Genomic DNA, 16,398 nt, shown 5'->3' on the forward strand with positions numbered 1-16,398 from the left:
TGAGGGATCCTTTCCCTGTTTCGTAGGGAAAGAATTCCCGGCGTTCCCGTCGCATCTCAAGAGGAGGCGCTCTCCACAGGAAAGGAGAGAGGAACTCCAGGGTCGTGCCACCATTCCAAGAGTCCCCCAGATGTGTCAGTCCATTCCAGAGGAACCTGTTTTCCCTGCACTGCCTTGACGTTCAAGCCGAGGATCGACTCCCACCACGTGTGCACGTGGGACAGCCCTGTGGGAAAGCCTCGTGGGAAAGCCTCGTGGGAAAGACTCGAGGGAAAACCATAGATCCTTTGATCCCCGCGGCGGACTGCGTGACACTGCTGCTACCGCTCTGGAGGAAAGCGAAAGTGCATGCCCTCATTCGAGACGAGGACTGACTCCCCTGGGGAGACTCCAGAAGTACCCCAAGATCCATGTCAGTACTGGAGAGGAATCCTCAGGTTCCGGCCCCGACTCCACACGAGGTCTTAGGCCCCGGCATCGATGGGAGAGGAATCCCGAGAGGCCCACGAGGAACTCGCATGGGGACTGGCCTTTCCTGAGGCCACCAGAGCGGGTCCCTGAGGTCCCCGTGGTAAGTCGAGAGCACCTGCCGCAACTCGAGAAAATCCAGGAGGTTTTGCCCTCCAGGCGAGATGAGGCCCATTTCTGCTGAGGCTTCTCGAGGCTAATCACGTCTAACCACTGGAACTTCCAAAGGGTCCTTCACACCCTTGCTGCAACTCAAGAAGTTCCCCGACATACCCGTCTCCACTCGAGAGGAAGCACGTGGTGTCCCGCCCACATCCAGGGGAGCTCCGTTTCCGACTCTTATCTCGAGATGAGGGATCCTTTCCCTGTTTCGTAGGGAAAGAATTCCCGGCGTTCCCGTCGCATCTCAAGAGGAGGCGCTCTCCACAGGAAAGGCGAGAGGAACTGAAGGGTCGTGCCACCATTCCAAGAGTCCCCCAGATGTGTCAGTCCATTCCAGAGGAACCTGTTTTCCCTGCACTGCCTTGACGTTCAAGCCGAGGATCGAGTCCCACCACGTGTGCACGTGGGACAGCCCTGTGGGAAAGCCTCGTGGGAAAGCCTCGTGGGAAAGACTCGAGGGAAAACCATAGATCCTTTGATCCACGCAGCGGACTGTGTGACACTGCTGCTACCGCTCTGGAGGAAAGCGCAAGTGCATGCCCGCATTCGAGACGAGGACTGACTCCCCTGGGGAGACTCCAGAAGTACCCCAAGATCCATGTCAGCACTGGAGAGGAATCCTCAGGTTCCGGCCCCGACTCCACACAAGGTCTTAGGCCACGGCATCGACGGGAGAGGAATCCCCCGAGGAACTCGCATGGGGACTGGCCTTTCCTGAGGACACCAGAGCGGGTCCCTGAGGTCCCCGTCGTAAGTCGAGAGCACCTGCCGCAACTCGAGAAAATCCAGGAGGTTTTGCCCTCCAGGCGAGATGAGGCCCATTTCCGCTGAGGCTTCTCGAGGCCAATCACATCTAACCACTGGAACTTCCAAAGGGTCCTTCACACCCTTGCTGCAACTCAAGAAGTTCCCCGACATACCCGTCTCCACTCGAGAGGAAGCACGTGGTGTCCCGCCCACATCCAGGGGAGCTCCGTTTCCGACTCTTATCTCGAGATGAGGGATCCTTTCCCTGTTTCGTAGGGAAAGAATTCCCGGCGTTCCCGTCGCATCTCAAGAGGAGGCGCTCTCCACAGGAAAGGCGAGAGGAACTCCAGGGTCGTGCCACCATTCCAAGAGTCCCCCAGATGTGTCAGTCCATTCCAGAGGAACCTGTTTTCCCTGCACTGCCTTGACGTTCAAGCCGAGGATCGACTCCCACCACGTGTGCACGTGGGACAGCCCTGTGGGAAAGCCTCGTGGGAAAGCCTCGTGGGAAAGACTCGAGGGAAAACCATAGATCCTTTGATCCACGCGGCGGACTGCGTGACACTGCTGCTACCGCTCTGGTGGAAAGCGCAAGTGCATGCCCGCATTCGAGACGAGGACTGACTCCCCTGGGGAGACTCCAGAAGTACCCCAAGATCCATGTCAGCACTGGAGAGGAATCCTCAGGTTCCGGCCCCGACTCCACACAAGGTCTTAGGCCCCGGCATCGACGGGAGAGGAATGCCGAGAGGCCCCCGAGGAACTCGCATGGGGACTGGCCTTTCCTGAGGCCACCAGAGCGGGTCCCTGAGGTCCCCGTCGAAAGTCGAGAGCACCTGCCGCAACTCGAGAAAATCCAGGAGGTTTTGCCCTCCAGGCGAGATGAGGCCCATTTCCGCTGAGGCTTCTCGAGGCCAATCACATCGAACCACTGGAACTTCCAAAGGGTCCTTCACACCCTTGCTGCAGCTCAAGAAGTTCCCCGACATACCCGTCTCCACTCGAGAGGAAGCACGTGGTGTCCCGCACACATCCAGGGGAGCCCCGTTTCGCCTCCTAGCTCGAGATGAGGGATCCTTTCCCTGTTTCGTAGGGAAAGAATTCCCGGCGTTCCCGTCGCATCTCAAGAGGAGGCGCTCTCCACAGGAAAGGGGAGAGGAACTCCAGGGTCGTGCCACCATTCCAAGAGACCCCCAGATGTGTCAGTCCATTACAGAGGAACCTGTTTTCCCTGCACTGCCTTGACTTTCAAGCCGAGGATCGACTCCCACCACGTGTGCACGTGGGACAGCCCTGTGGGAAAGCCTCGTGGGAAAGACTCGAGGGAAAACCATCGATCCTTTGATCCACGCGGCGGACTGCGTGACACTGCTGCTACCGCTCTGGAGGAAAGCGCAAGTGCATGCCCGCATTCGAGGCGAGGACTGACTCCCCTGGGTAGACTCCAGAAGTACCCCAAGATCCATGTCAGCACTGGAGAGGAATCCTCAGGTTCCGGCCCCGACTCCACACAAGGTCTTAGGCACCGGCATCGATGGGAGAGGAATCCCCAGAGGCCCCCGAGGAACTCGCAAGGGGACTGGCCTTTCCTGAGGCACCCAGAGCGGGTCCCTGAGGTCCCCGTCGTAAGTCGAGAGCACCTGCCGCAACTCGAGAAAATCCAGGAGGTTTTGCCCTCCAGGCGAGATGAGGCCCATTTCCGGTGAGGCTTCTCGAGGCTAATCACCTCTAAATACTGGAACTTTCAACGGGTCCTTCACACCCTTGCTGCGAATAAAGAAGTTCCCCAACATACCCGTCTCCACTCCAGAGGAAGCACGTGGGGTCCCGCACACATCCAGGGGAGCACCGTTTCCGCCTCCTAGCTCGAGATGAGGGATCCTTTCCCTGTTTCATAGGGAAAGAATTCCCGGCGTTCCCGTCGCATCTCAAGAGGAGATGCTCTCCACAGGAAAGGGGAGAGGAACTCCAGGGTCATGCCACCATTCCAAGAGACCCCCAGATATGTCAGTCCATTACAGAGGAACCTGTTTTCCCTCCACTGCCTTGACGTTCAAGCCGAGGATCGACTCCCACCACGTGTGCACGTGGGACAGCCCTGTGGGAAAGCCTCGTGGGAAAGCCTCGTGGGAAAGACTCGAGGGAAAACCATAGATCCTTTGATCCACGCGGCGGACTGCGTGACACTGCTGCTACCGCTCTGGAGGAAAGCGCAAGTGCATGCCCGCATTCGAGACGAGGACTGACTCCCCTGGGGAGACTCCAGAAGTACCCCAAGGTCCATGTCAGCACTGGAGAAGAGTCCTCAGGTTCCGGCCCCGACTCCACACAAGGTCTTAGGCCCTGGCATCGACGGGAGAGGAATCCCGAGAGGCCCCCGAGGAACTCGCATGGGGACTGGCCTTTCCTGAGGCCACCAGAGCGGTTCCCTGAGGTCCCCATCGTAAGTCGAGAGCACCTGCCGCAACTCGAGAAAATCCAGGAGGTTTTGCCCTCCAGGCGAGATGAGGCCCATTTCCGCTGAGGCTTCTCGAGGCCAATCACATCGAACCACTGGAACTTCCAGAGGGTCCTTCACACCCTTGCTGCAGCTCAAGAAGTTCCCCGACATACCCGTCTCCACTCGAGAGGAAGCACGTGGTGTCCCGCACACATCCAGGGGAGCCCCGTTTCGCCTCCTAGCTCGAGATGAGGGATCCTTTCCCTGTTTCGTAGGGAAAGAATTCCCGGCGTTCCCGTCGCATCTCAAGAGGAGGCGCTCTCCACAGGAAAGGGGAGAGGAACTCCATGGTCGTGCCACCATTCCAAGAGACCCCCAGATGTGTCAGTCCATTACAGAGGAACCTGTTTTCCCTGCACTGCCTTGACTTTCAATCCGAGGATCGACTCCCACCACGTGTGCACGTGGGACCGCCCTGTGGGAAAGCCTCGTGGGAAAGCCTCGTGGGAAAGACTCGAGGGAAAACCATAGTTCCTTTGATCCACGCGGCGGGCTCCGTGACACTGCTGCTACGGCTCTGGAGGAAAGCGCCAGTGCATGCCCGCATTCGAGACGAGGACTGACTCCCCTGGGGAGACTCCAGAAGTACCCCAAGATCCATGTCAGCACTGGAGAGGAATCCTCAGGTTCCGGCCCCGACTCCACACAAGGACTTAGGCCCCGGCATCGACGGGAGAGGGATCCCGAGAGGCCCCCGAGGAACTCGCATGGGAACTGGCTTTTCCTGAGGCCACCAGAGCGGGTCCCTGAGGTCCCCGTCGTTAGTCGAGATCACCTGCCGCAACTCGAGAAAATCCAGGATGTTTTGCCCTCCAGGCGAGATGAGGCTCATTTCCGCAGAGGTTTTCGAGGCTAATCACGTCTAAACACAGGAACTTCCAAAGGGTCCTTCACACCCTTGCTGCAACTCAAGAAGTTCCCCGACATACCCGTCTCCACTCGAAAGGAAGCACGTGGGGTCCCGCACACATCCAGGGGAGCCCCGTTTCCGCCTCCTAGCTCGAGATGAGGGATCCTTTCCCTGTTTCGTAGAGAAAGAATTCCCGGCGTTCCCGTCGCATCTCAAGAGGAGGCGCTCTCCACAGGAAAGGCGAGAGGAACTCCAGGGTCGTGCCACCATTCCAAGAGTCCCCCAGATGTGTCAGTCCATTCCAGAGGAACCTGTTTTCCCTGCACTGCCTTGACGTTCAAGCCGAGGATTGACTCCCACCACGTGTGCACGTGGGACAGCCCTGTGGGAAAGCCTCGTGGGAAAGCCTCGTGGGAAAGACTCGAGGGAAAACCATAGATCCTTTGATCCACGCGGCGGACTGCGTGACACTGCTGCTACCGCTCTGGAGGAAAGCGCAAGTGCATGCCCGCATTCGAGACGAGGACTGACTCCCCTGGGGAGACTCCAGAAGTACCCCAAGATCCTTGTCAGCACTGGAGAGGAATCCTCAGGTTCCGGCCCCGACTTCACACAAGGTCTTAGGCCCCGGCATCGACGGGAGAGGAATCCCCAGAGGAACTCGCATGGGGACTGTCCTTTCCTGAGGCCACCAGAGCGGGTCCCTGAGGTCCTCGTCGTAAGTCGAGAGCACCTGCCGCAACTCGAGAAAATCCAGGCGGTTTTGCCCTCCAGGCGAGATGAAGCCCATTTCCGCTGAGGCTTCTCGAGGCCAATCACATCTAACCACTGGAACTTCCAAAGGGTCCTTCACACCCTTGCTGCAACTCAAGAAGTTCCCGGACATACCCGTCTCCACTCGAGAGGAAGCACGTGGGGTCCGGCACACATCCAGGGGAGCCCCGTATCCGCCTCCTAGCTCGAGATGAGGGATCCTTTCCCTGTTTCGTAGGGAAAGAATTCCCGGCGTTCCCGTCGCATCTCAAGAGGAGGCGCTCTCCACAGGAAAGGCGAGAGGAACTGAAGGGTCGTGTCACCATTCCAAGAGTCCCCCAGATGTGTCAGTCCATTCCAGAGGAACCTGTTTTCCCTGCACTGCCTTGACGTTCAAGCCGAGGATCGACTCCCACCACGTGTGCACGTGGGACAGCCCTGTGGGAAAGCCTCGTGGGAAAGCCTCGTTTGAAAGACTCGAGGGAAAAACATAGATCCTTTGATCCACGCGGCGGACTGCGTGACACTGCTGCTACCGCTCTGGAGGAAAGCGCAAGTGCATGCCCGCATTCGAGACGAGGACTGACTCTCCTGGGGAGACTCCGGAAATACCCCAAGATCCATGTCAGCACTGGAGAGGAATCCTCAGGTTCCGGCCCCGACTCCACACAAGGTCTTAGGCACCGGCATCGATGGGAGAGGAATCCCCAGAGGCCCCCGAGGAACTCGCATCGGGACTGGCCTTTCCTGAGGCCACCAGAGCGGGTCCCTGAGGTCCCCGCCGTAAGTCGAGAGCACCTGCCGCAACTCGAGAAAATCCAGGAGGTTTTGCCCTCCAGGCGAGATGAGGCCCATTTCCGCTGACGCTTCTCGAGGCCAATCACATCTAACCACTGGAACTTCCAAAGGGTGCTTCACACCATTGCTGCAACTCAAGAAGTTCCCCGACATACCCGTCTCCACTCGAGAGGAAGCACGTGGGGTCCCACACACATCCAGGGGAGCCCCGTTTCCGCCTCCTAGCTCAAGATGAGGGATCCTTTCCCTGTTTCGTAGGGAAAGAATTCCCGGCGTTCCCGTCGCATCTCAAGAGGAGGCGCTCTCCACAGGAAAGGCGAGAGGAACTCCAGGGTCGTGCCACCATTCCAAGAGTCCCCCAGATGTGTCAGTCCATTCCAGAGGAACCTGTTTTCCCTGCACTGCCTTGACGTTCAAGCCGAGGATCGACTCCCACCACGTGTGCACGTGGGACAGCCCTGTGGGAAAGCCTCGTGGGAAAGCCTCGTGGGAAAGACTCGAGGGAAAACCATAGATCCTTTGATCCACGCGGCGGACTGCGTGACACTGCTGCTACCGCTCTGGTGGAAAGCGCAAGTGCATGCCCGCATTCGAGACGAGGACTGACTCCCCTGGGGAGACTCCAGAAGTACCCCAAGATCCATGTCAGCACTGGAGAGGAATCCTCAGGTTCCGGCCCCGACTCCACACAAGGTCTTAGGCCCCGGCATCGACGGGAGAGGAATGCCGAGAGGCCCCCGAGGAACTCGCATGGGGACTGGCCTTTCCTGAGGCCACCAGAGCCGGTCCCTGAGGTCCCCATCGAAAGTCGAGAGCACCTGCCGCAACTCGAGAAAATCCAGGAGGTTTTGCCCTCCAGGCGAGATGAGGCCCATTTCCGCTGAGGCTTCTCGAGGCCAATCACATCGAACCACTGGAACTTCCAAAGGGTCCTTCACACCCTTGCTGCAGCTCAAGAAGTTCCCCGACATACCCGTCTCCACTCGAGAGGAAGCACGTGGTGTCCCGCACACATCCAGGGGAGCCCCGTTTCGCCTCCTAGCTCGAGATGAGGGATCCTTTCCCTGTTTCGTAGGGAAAGAATTCCCGGCGTTCCCGTCGCATCTCAAGAGGAGGCGCTCTCCACAGGAAAGGGGAGAGGAACTCCAGGGTCGTGCCACCATTCCAAGAGACCCCCAGATGTGTCAGTCCATTACAGAGGAACCTGTTTTCCCTGCACTGCCTTGACTTTCAAGCCGAGGATCGACTCCCACCACGTGTGCACGTGGGACAGCCCTGTGGGAAAGCCTCGTGGGAAAGACTGGAGGGAAAACCATCGATCCTTTGATCCATGCGGCGGACTGCGTGACACTGCTGCTACCGCTCTGGAGGAAAGCGCAAGTGCATGCCCGCATTCGAGGCGAGGACTGACTCCCCTGGGGAGACTCCAGAAGTACCCCAAGATCCATGTCAGCACTGGAGAGGAATCCTCAGGTTCCGGCCCCGACTCCACACAAGGTCTTAGGCACCGGCATCGATGGGAGAGGAATCCCCAGAGGCCCCCGAGGAACTCGCAAGGGGACTGGCCTTTCCTGAGGCCCCCAGAGCGGGTCCCTGAGGTCCCCGTCGTAAGTCGAGAGCACCTGCCGCAACTCGAGAAAATCCAGGAGGTTTTGCCCTCCAGGCGAGATGAGGCCCATTTCCGGTGAGGCTTCTCGAGGCTAATCACCTCTAAATACTGGAACTTTCAACGGGTCCTTCACACCCTTGCTGCGAATAAAGAAGTTCCCCAACATACCCGTCTCCACTCCAGAGGAAGCACGTGGGGTCCCGCACACATCCAGGGGAGCACCGTTTCCGCCTCCTAGCTCGAGATGAGGGATCCTTTCCCTGTTTCATAGGGAAAGAATTCCCGGCGTTCCCGTCGCATCTCAAGAGGAGATGCTCTCCACAGGAAAGGGGAGAGGAACTCCAGGGTCATGCCCCCATTCCAAGAGACCCCCAGATATGTCAGTCCATTACAGAGGAACCTGTTTTCCCTCCACTGCCTTGACGTTCAAGCCGAGGATCGACTCCCACCACGTGTGCACGTGGGACAGCCCTGTGGGAAAGCCTCGTGGGAAAGCCTCGTGGGAAAGACTCGAGGGAAAACCATAGATCCTTTGATCCACGCGGCGGACTGCGTGACACTGCTGCTACCGCTCTGGAGGAAAGCGCAAGTGCATGCCCGCATTCGAGACGAGGACTGACTCCCTTGGGGAGACTCCAGAAGTACCCCAAGGTCCATGTCAGCACTGGAGAAGAATCCTCAGGTTCCGGCCCCGACTCCACACAAGGTCTTAGGCCCTGGCATCGACGGGAGAGGAATCCCGAGAGGCCCCCGAGGAACTCGCATGGGGACTGGCCTTTCCTGAGGCCACCAGAGCGGTTCCCTGAGGTCCCCATCGTAAGTCGAGAGCACCTGCCGCAACTCGAGAAAATCCAGGAGGTTTTGCCCTCCAGGCGAGATGAGGCCCATTTCCGCTGAGGCTTCTCGAGGCCAATCACATCGAACCACTGGAACTTCCAGAGGGTCCTTCACACCCTTGCTGCAGCTCAAGAATTTCCCCGACATACCCGTCTCCACTCGAGAGGAAGCACGTGGTGTCCCGCACACATCCAGGGGAGCCCCGTTTCGCCTCCTAGCTCGAGATGAGGGATCCTTTCCCTGTTTCGTAGGGAAAGAATTCCCGGCGTTCCCGTCGCATCTCAAGAGGAGGCGCTCTCCACAGAAAAGGGGAGAGGAACTCCATGGTCGTGCCACCATTCCAAGAGACCCCCAGATGTGTCAGTCCATTACAGAGGAACCTGTTTTCCCTGCACTGCCTTGACTTTCAATCCGAGGATCGACTCCCACCACGTGTGCACGTGTGACCGCCCTGTGGGAAAGCCTCGTGGGAAAGCCTCGTGGGAAAGACTCGAGGGAAAACCATAGTTCCTTTGATCCACGCGGCGGGCTCCGTGACACTGCTGCTACGGCTCTGGAGGAAAGCGCCAGTGCATGCCCGCATTCGAGACGAGGACTGACTCCCCTGGGGAGACTCCAGAAGTACCCCAAGATCCATGTCAGCACTGGAGAGGAATCCTCAGGTTCCGGCCCCGACTCCACACAAGGACTTAGGCCCCGGCATCGACGGGAGAGGGATCCCGAGAGGCCCCCGAGGAACTCGCATGGGAACTGGCTTTTCCTGAGGCCACCAGAGCGGGTCCCTGAGGTCCCCGTCGTTAGTCGAGATCACCTGCCGCAACTCGAGAAAATCCAGGATGTTTTGCCCTCCAGGCGAGATGAGGCTCATTTCCGCAGAGGTTTTCGAGGCTAATCACGTCTAAACACAGGAACTTCCAAAGGGTCCTTCACACCCTTGCTGCAACTCAAGAAGTTCCCCGACATACCCGTCTCCACTCGAAAGGAAGCACGTGGGGTCCCGCACACATCCAGGGGAGCCCCGTTTCCGCCTCCTAGCTCGAGATGAGGGATCCTTTCCCTGTTTCGTAGAGAAAGAATTCCCGGCGTTCCCGTCGCATCTCAAGAGGAGGCGCTCTCCACAGGAAAGGCGAGAGGAACTCCAGGGTCGTGCCACCATTCCAAGAGTCCCCCAGATGTGTCAGTCCATTCCAGAGGAACCTGTTTTCCCTGCACTGCCTTGACGTTCAAGCCGAGGATTGACTCCCACCACGTGTGCACGTGGGACAGCCCTGTGGGAAAGCCTCGTGGGAAAGCCTCGTGGGAAAGACTCGAGGGAAAACCATAGATCCTTTGATCCACGCGGCGGACTGCGTGACACTGCTGCTACCGCTCTGGAGGAAAGCGCAAGTGCATGCCCGCATTCGAGACGAGGACTGACTCCCCTGGGGAGACTCCAGAAGTACCCCAAGATCCATGTCAGCACTGGAGAGGAATCCTCAGGTTCCGGCCCCGACTTCACACAAGGTCTTAGGCCCCGGCATCGACGGGAGAGGAATCCCCAGAGGAACTCGCATGGGGACTGTCCTTTCCTGAGGCCACCAGAGCGGGTCCCTGAGGTCCTCGTCGTAAGTCGAGAGCACCTGCCGCAACTCGAGAAAATCCAGGCGGTTTTGCCCTCCAGGCGAGATGAAGCCCATTTCCGCTGAGGCTTCTCGAGGCCAATCACATCTAACCACTGGAACTTCCAAAGGGTCCTTCACACCCTTGCTGCAACTCAAGAAGTTCCCGGACATACCCGTCTCCACTCGAGAGGAAGCACGTGGGGTCCGGCACACATCCAGGGGAGCCCCGTATCCGCCTCCTAGCTCGAGATGAGGGATCCTTTCCCTGTTTCGTAGGGAAAGAATTCCCGGCGTTCCCGTCGCATCTCAAGAGGAGGCGCTCTCCACAGGAAAGGCGAGAGGAACTGAAGGGTCGTGTCACCATTCCAAGAGTCCCCCAGATGTGTCAGTCCATTCCAGAGGAACCTGTTTTCCCTGCATTGCCTTGACGTTCAAGCCGAGGATCGACTCCCACCACGTGTGCACGTGGGACAGCCCTGTGGGAAAGCCTCGTGGGAAAGCCTCGTTTGAAAGACTCGAGGGAAAAACATAGATCCTTTGATCCACGCGGCGGACTGCGTGACACTGCTGCTACCGCTCTGGAGGAAAGCGCAAGTGCATGCCCGCATTCGAGACGAGGACTGACTCTCCTGGGGAGACTCCGGAAATACCCCAAGATCCATGTCAGCACTGGAGAGGAATCCTCAGGTTCCGGCCCCGACTCCACACAAGGTCTTAGGCACCGGCATCGATGGGAGAGGAATCCCCAGAGGCCCCCGAGGAACTCGCATCGGGACTGGCCTTTCCTGAGGCCACCAGAGCGGGTCCCTGAGGTCCCCGCCGTAAGTCGAGAGCACCTGCCGCAACTCGAGAAAATCCAGGAGGTTTTGCCCTCCAGGCGAGATGAGGCCCATTTCCGCTGACGCTTCTCGAGGCCAATCACATCTAACCACTGGAACTTCCAAAGGGTGCTTCACACCATTGCTGCAACTCAAGAAGTTCCCCGACATACCCGTCTCCACTCGAGAGGAAGCACGTGGTGTCCCGCCCACATCCAGGGGAGCTCCGTTTCCGACTCTTATCTCGAGATGAGGGATCCTTTCCCTGTTTCGTAGGGAAAGAATTCCCGGCGTTCCCGTCGCATCTCAAGAGGAGGCGCTCTCCACAGGAAAGGCGAGAGGAACTCCAGGGTCGTGACACCATTCCAAGAGTCCCCCAGATGTGTCAGTCCATTCCAGAGGAACCTGTTTTCCCTGCACTGCCTTGACGTTCAAGCCGAGGATCGACTCCCACCACGTGTGCACGTGGGACAGCCCTGTGGGAAAGCCTCGTGGGAAAGCCTCGTTTGAAAGACTCGAGGGAAAAACATAGATCCTTTGATCCACGCGGCGGACTGCGTGACACTGCTGCTACCGCTCTGGAGGAAAGCGCAAGTGCATGCCCGCATTCGAGACGAGGACTGACTCTCCTGGGGAGACTCCAAAAATACCCCAAGATCCATGTCAGCACTGGAGAGGAATCCTCAGGTTCCGGCCCCAACTCCACACAAGGTCTTAGGCCCCGGCATCGATGAAAGAGGAATCCCCAGAGGCCCCCGAGGAACTCGCATGGGGACTGGCCTTTCCTGAGGCCACCAGAGCGGGTCCCTGAGGTCCTCGTCGTAAGTCGAGAGCACCTGCCGCAACTCGAGAAAATCCAGGAGGATTTGCCCTCAAGGCGAGATGAGGCCCATTTTCGCTGAGGCTTCTCGAGGCCAATCACATCGAACCACTGGAACTTCCAAAGGGTCCTTCACACCCTTGCTGCAGCTCAAGAAGTTCCCCGACATACCCGTCTCCACTCGAGATGAAGCACGTGGTGTCCCGCACACATCCAGGGGAGCCCCGTTTCGCCTCCTAGCTCGAGATGAGGGATCCTTTCCCTGTTTCGTAGGGAAAGAATTCCCGGCGTTCCCGTCGCATCTCAAGAGGAGGCGCTCTCCACAGGAAAGGGGAGAGGAACTCCATGGTCGTGCCACCATTCCAAGAGACCCCCAGATGTGTCAGTCCATTACAGAGGAACCTGTTTTCCCTGCACTGCCTTGACTTTCAAGCCGAGGATCGACTCCCACCACGTGTGCACGTGGGACCGCCCTGTGGGAAAGCCTCGTGGGAAAGCCTCGTGGGAAAGACTCGAGGGAAAACCATAGATCCTTTGATCCACGCGGCGGGCTCCGTGACACTGCTGCTACGGCTCTGGAGGAAAGCGCCAGTGCATGCCCGCATTCGAGACGAGGACTGACTCCCCTGGGGAGACTCCAGAAGTACCCCAAGATCCATGTCAGCACTGGAGAGGAATCCTCAGGTTCCGGCCCCGACTCCACACAAGGACTTAGGCCCCGGCATCGACGGGAGAGGGATCCCGAGAGGCCCCCGAGGAACTCGCATGGGGACTGGCTTTTCCTGAGGCCACCAGAGCGGGTCCCTGAGGTCCCCGTCGTTAGTCGAGATCACCTGCCGCAACTCGAGAAAATCCAGGATGTTTTGCCCTCCAGGCGAGATGAGGCTCATTTCCGCAGAGGTTTTCGAGGCTAATCACGTCTAAACACTGGAACTTCCAAAGGGTCCTTCACACCCTTGCTGCAACTCAAGAAGTTCCCCGACATACCCGTCTCCACTCGAGAGGAAGCACGTGGTGTCCCGCAAACATCCAGGGGAGCCCCGTTTCGCCTCCTAGCTCGAGATGAGGGATCCTTTCCCTGTTTCGTAGGGAAAGAATTCCCGGCGTTCCCGTCGCATCTCAAGAGGAGGCGCTCTCCACAGGAAAGGCGAGAGGAACTGAAGGGTCGTGCCACCATTCCAAGAGTCCCCCAGATGTGTCAGTCCATTCCAGAGGAACCTGTTTTCCCTGCACTGCCTTGACGTTCAAGCCGAGGATCGACTCCCACCACGTGTGCACGTGGGACAGCCCTGTGGGAAAGCCTCGTGGGAAAGCCTCGTTTGAAAGACTCGAGGGAAAAACATAGATCCTTTGATCCACGCGGCGGACTGCGTGACACTGCTGCTACCGCTCTGGAGGAAAGCGCAAGTGCATGCCCGCATTCGAGACGAGGACTGACTCTCCTGGGGAGACTCCAAAAATACCCCAAGATCCATGTCAGCACTGGAGAGGAATCCTCAGGTTCCGGCCCCGACTCCACACAAGGTCTTAGGCCCCGGCATCGATGGGAGAGGAATCCCCAGAGGCCCCCGAGGAACTCGCATGGGGACTGGCCTTTCCTGAGGCCACCAGAGCGGGTCCCTGAGGTCCTCGTCGTAAGTCGAGAGCACCTGCCGCAACTCGAGAAAATCCAGGAGGATTTGCCCTCAAGGCGAGATGAGGCCCATTTCCGCTGAGGCTTCTCGAGGCCAATCACATCGAACCACTGGAACTTCCAAAGGGTCCTTCACACCCTTGCTGCAGCTCAAGAAGTTCCCCGACATACCCGTCTCCACTCGAGAGGAAGCACGTGGTGTCCCGCACACATCCAGGGGAGCCCCGTTTCGCCTCCTAGCTCGAGATGAGGGATCCTTTCCCTGTTTCGTAGGGAAAGAATTCCCGGCGTTCCCGTCGCATCTCAAGAGGAGGCGCTCTCCACAGGAAAGGGGAGAGGAACTCCATGGTCGTGCCACCATTCCAAGAGACCCCCAGATGTGTCAGTCCATTACAGAGGAACCTGTTTTCCCTGCACTGCCTTGACTTTCAAGCCGAGGATCGACTCCCACCACGTGTGCACGTGGGACCGCCCTGTGGGAAAGCCTCGTGGGAAAGCCTCGTGGGAAAGACTCGAGGGAAAACCATAGATCCTTTGATCCACGCGGCGGGCTCCGTGACACTGCTGCTACGGCTCTGGAGGAAAGCGCCAGTGCATGCCCGCATTCGAGACGAGGACTGACTCCCCTGGGTAGACTCCAGAAGTACCCCAAGATCCATGTCAGCACTGGAGAGGAATCCTCAGGTTCCGGCCCCGACTCCACACAAGGACTTAGGCCCCGGCATCGACGGGAGAGGGATCCTGAGAGGCCCCCGAGGAACTCGCATGGGGACTGGCCTGTCCTGAGGCCACCAGAGCGGGTCCCTGAGGTCCCCGTCGTTAGTCGAGATCACCTGCCGCAACTCGAGAAAATCCAGGATGTTTTGCCCTCCAGGCGAGATGAGGCTCATTTCCGCAGAGGTTTTCGAGGCTAATCACGTCTAAACACTGGAACTTCCAAAGGGTCCTTCACACCCTTGCTGCAACTCAAGAAGTTCCCCGACATACCCGTCTCCACTCGAAAGGAAGCACGTGGGGTCCCGCACACATCCAGGGGAGCCCCGTTTCCGCCTCCTAGCTCGAGATGAGGGATCCTTTCCCTGTTTCGTAGAGAAAGAATTCCCGGCGTTCCCGTCGCATCTCAAGAGGAGGCGCTCTCCACAGGAAAGGCGAGAGGAACTCCAGGGTCGTGCCACCATTCCAAGAGTCCCCCAGATGTGTCAGTCCATTCCAGAGGAACCTGTTTTCCCTGCACTGCCTTGACGTTCAAGCCGAGGATCGACTCCCACCACGTGTGCACGTGGGACAGCCCTGTGGGAAAGCCTCGTGGGAAAGCCTCGTGGGAAAGACTCGAGGGAAAACCATAGATCCTTTGATCCACGCGGCGGACTGCGTGACACTGCTGCTACCGCTCTGGAGGAAAGCGCAAGTGCATGCCCGCATTCGAGACGAGGACTGACTCCCCTGGGGAGACTCCAGAAGTACCCCAAGATCCATGTCAGCACTGGAGAGGAATCCTCAGGTTCCGGCCCCGACTTCACACAAGGTCTTAGGCCCCGGCATCGACGGGAGAGGAATCCCCAGAGGAACTCGCATGGGGACTGTCCTTTCCTGAGGCCACCAGAGCGGGTCCCTGAGGTCCTTGTCGTAAGTCGAGAGCACCTGCCGCAACTCGAGAAAATCCAGGCGGTTTTGCCCTCCAGGCGAGATGAAGCCCATTTCCGCTGAGGCTTCTCGAGGCCAATCACATCTAACCACTGGAACTTCCAAAGGGTCCTTCACACCCTTGCTGCAACTCAAGAAGTTCCCCGACATACCCGTCTCCACTCGAGAGGAAGCACGTGGGGTCCGGCACACATCCAGGGGAGCCCCGTTTCCGCCTCCTAGCTCGAGATGAGGGATCCTTTCCCTGTTTCGTAGGGAAAGAATTCCCGGCGTTCCCGTCGCATCTCAAGAGGAGGCGCTCTCCACAGGAAAGGCGAGAGGAACTGAAGGGTCGTGTCACCATTCCAAGAGTCCCCCAGATGTGTCAGTCCATTCCAGAGGAACCTGTTTTCCCTGCACTGCCTTGACTTTCAAGCCGAGGATCGACTCCCACCACGTGTGCACGTGGGACAGCCCTGTGGGAAAGCCTCGTGGGAAAGCCTCGTTTGAAAGACTCGAGGGAAAAACATAGATCCTTTGATCCACGCGGCGGACTGCGTGACACTGCTGCTACCGCTCTGGAGGAAAGCGCAAGTGCATGCCCGCATTCGAGACGAGGACTGACTCTCCTGGGGAGACTCCGGAAATACCCCAAGATCCATGTCAGCACTGGAGAGGAATCCTCAGGTTCCGGCCCCGACTCCACACAAGGTCTTAGGCACCGGCATCGATGGGAGAGGAATCCCCAGAGGCCCCGAGGAACTCGCATCGGGACTGGCCTTTCCTGAGGCCACCAGAGCGGGTCCCTGAGGTCCCCGCCGTAAGTCGAGAGCACCTGCCGCAACTCGAGAACATCCAGGAGGTTTTGCCCTCCAGGCGAGATGAGGCCCATTTCCGCTGAGGCTTCTCGAGGCCAATCACATCGAACCACTGGAACTTCCAAAGGGTCCTTCACACCCTTGCTGCAGCTCAAGAAGTTCCCCGACATACCCGTCTCCACTCGAGAGGAAGCACGTGGTGTCCCGCACACATCCAGGGGAGCCCCGTTTCGCCTCCTAGCTCGAGATGAGGGATCCTTTCCCTGTTTCGTAGGGAAAGAATTCCCGGCGTTCCCGTCGCATCTCAAGAGGAGGCGCTCTCCACAGGAAAGGGGAGAGGAACTCCAGGGTCGTGCCACCA

Source organism: Ovis canadensis, chromosome 10, assembly GCF_042477335.2.
Source record: "Ovis canadensis isolate MfBH-ARS-UI-01 breed Bighorn chromosome 10, ARS-UI_OviCan_v2, whole genome shotgun sequence".
Taxonomy (NCBI): Eukaryota; Metazoa; Chordata; class Mammalia; order Artiodactyla; family Bovidae; genus Ovis; species Ovis canadensis.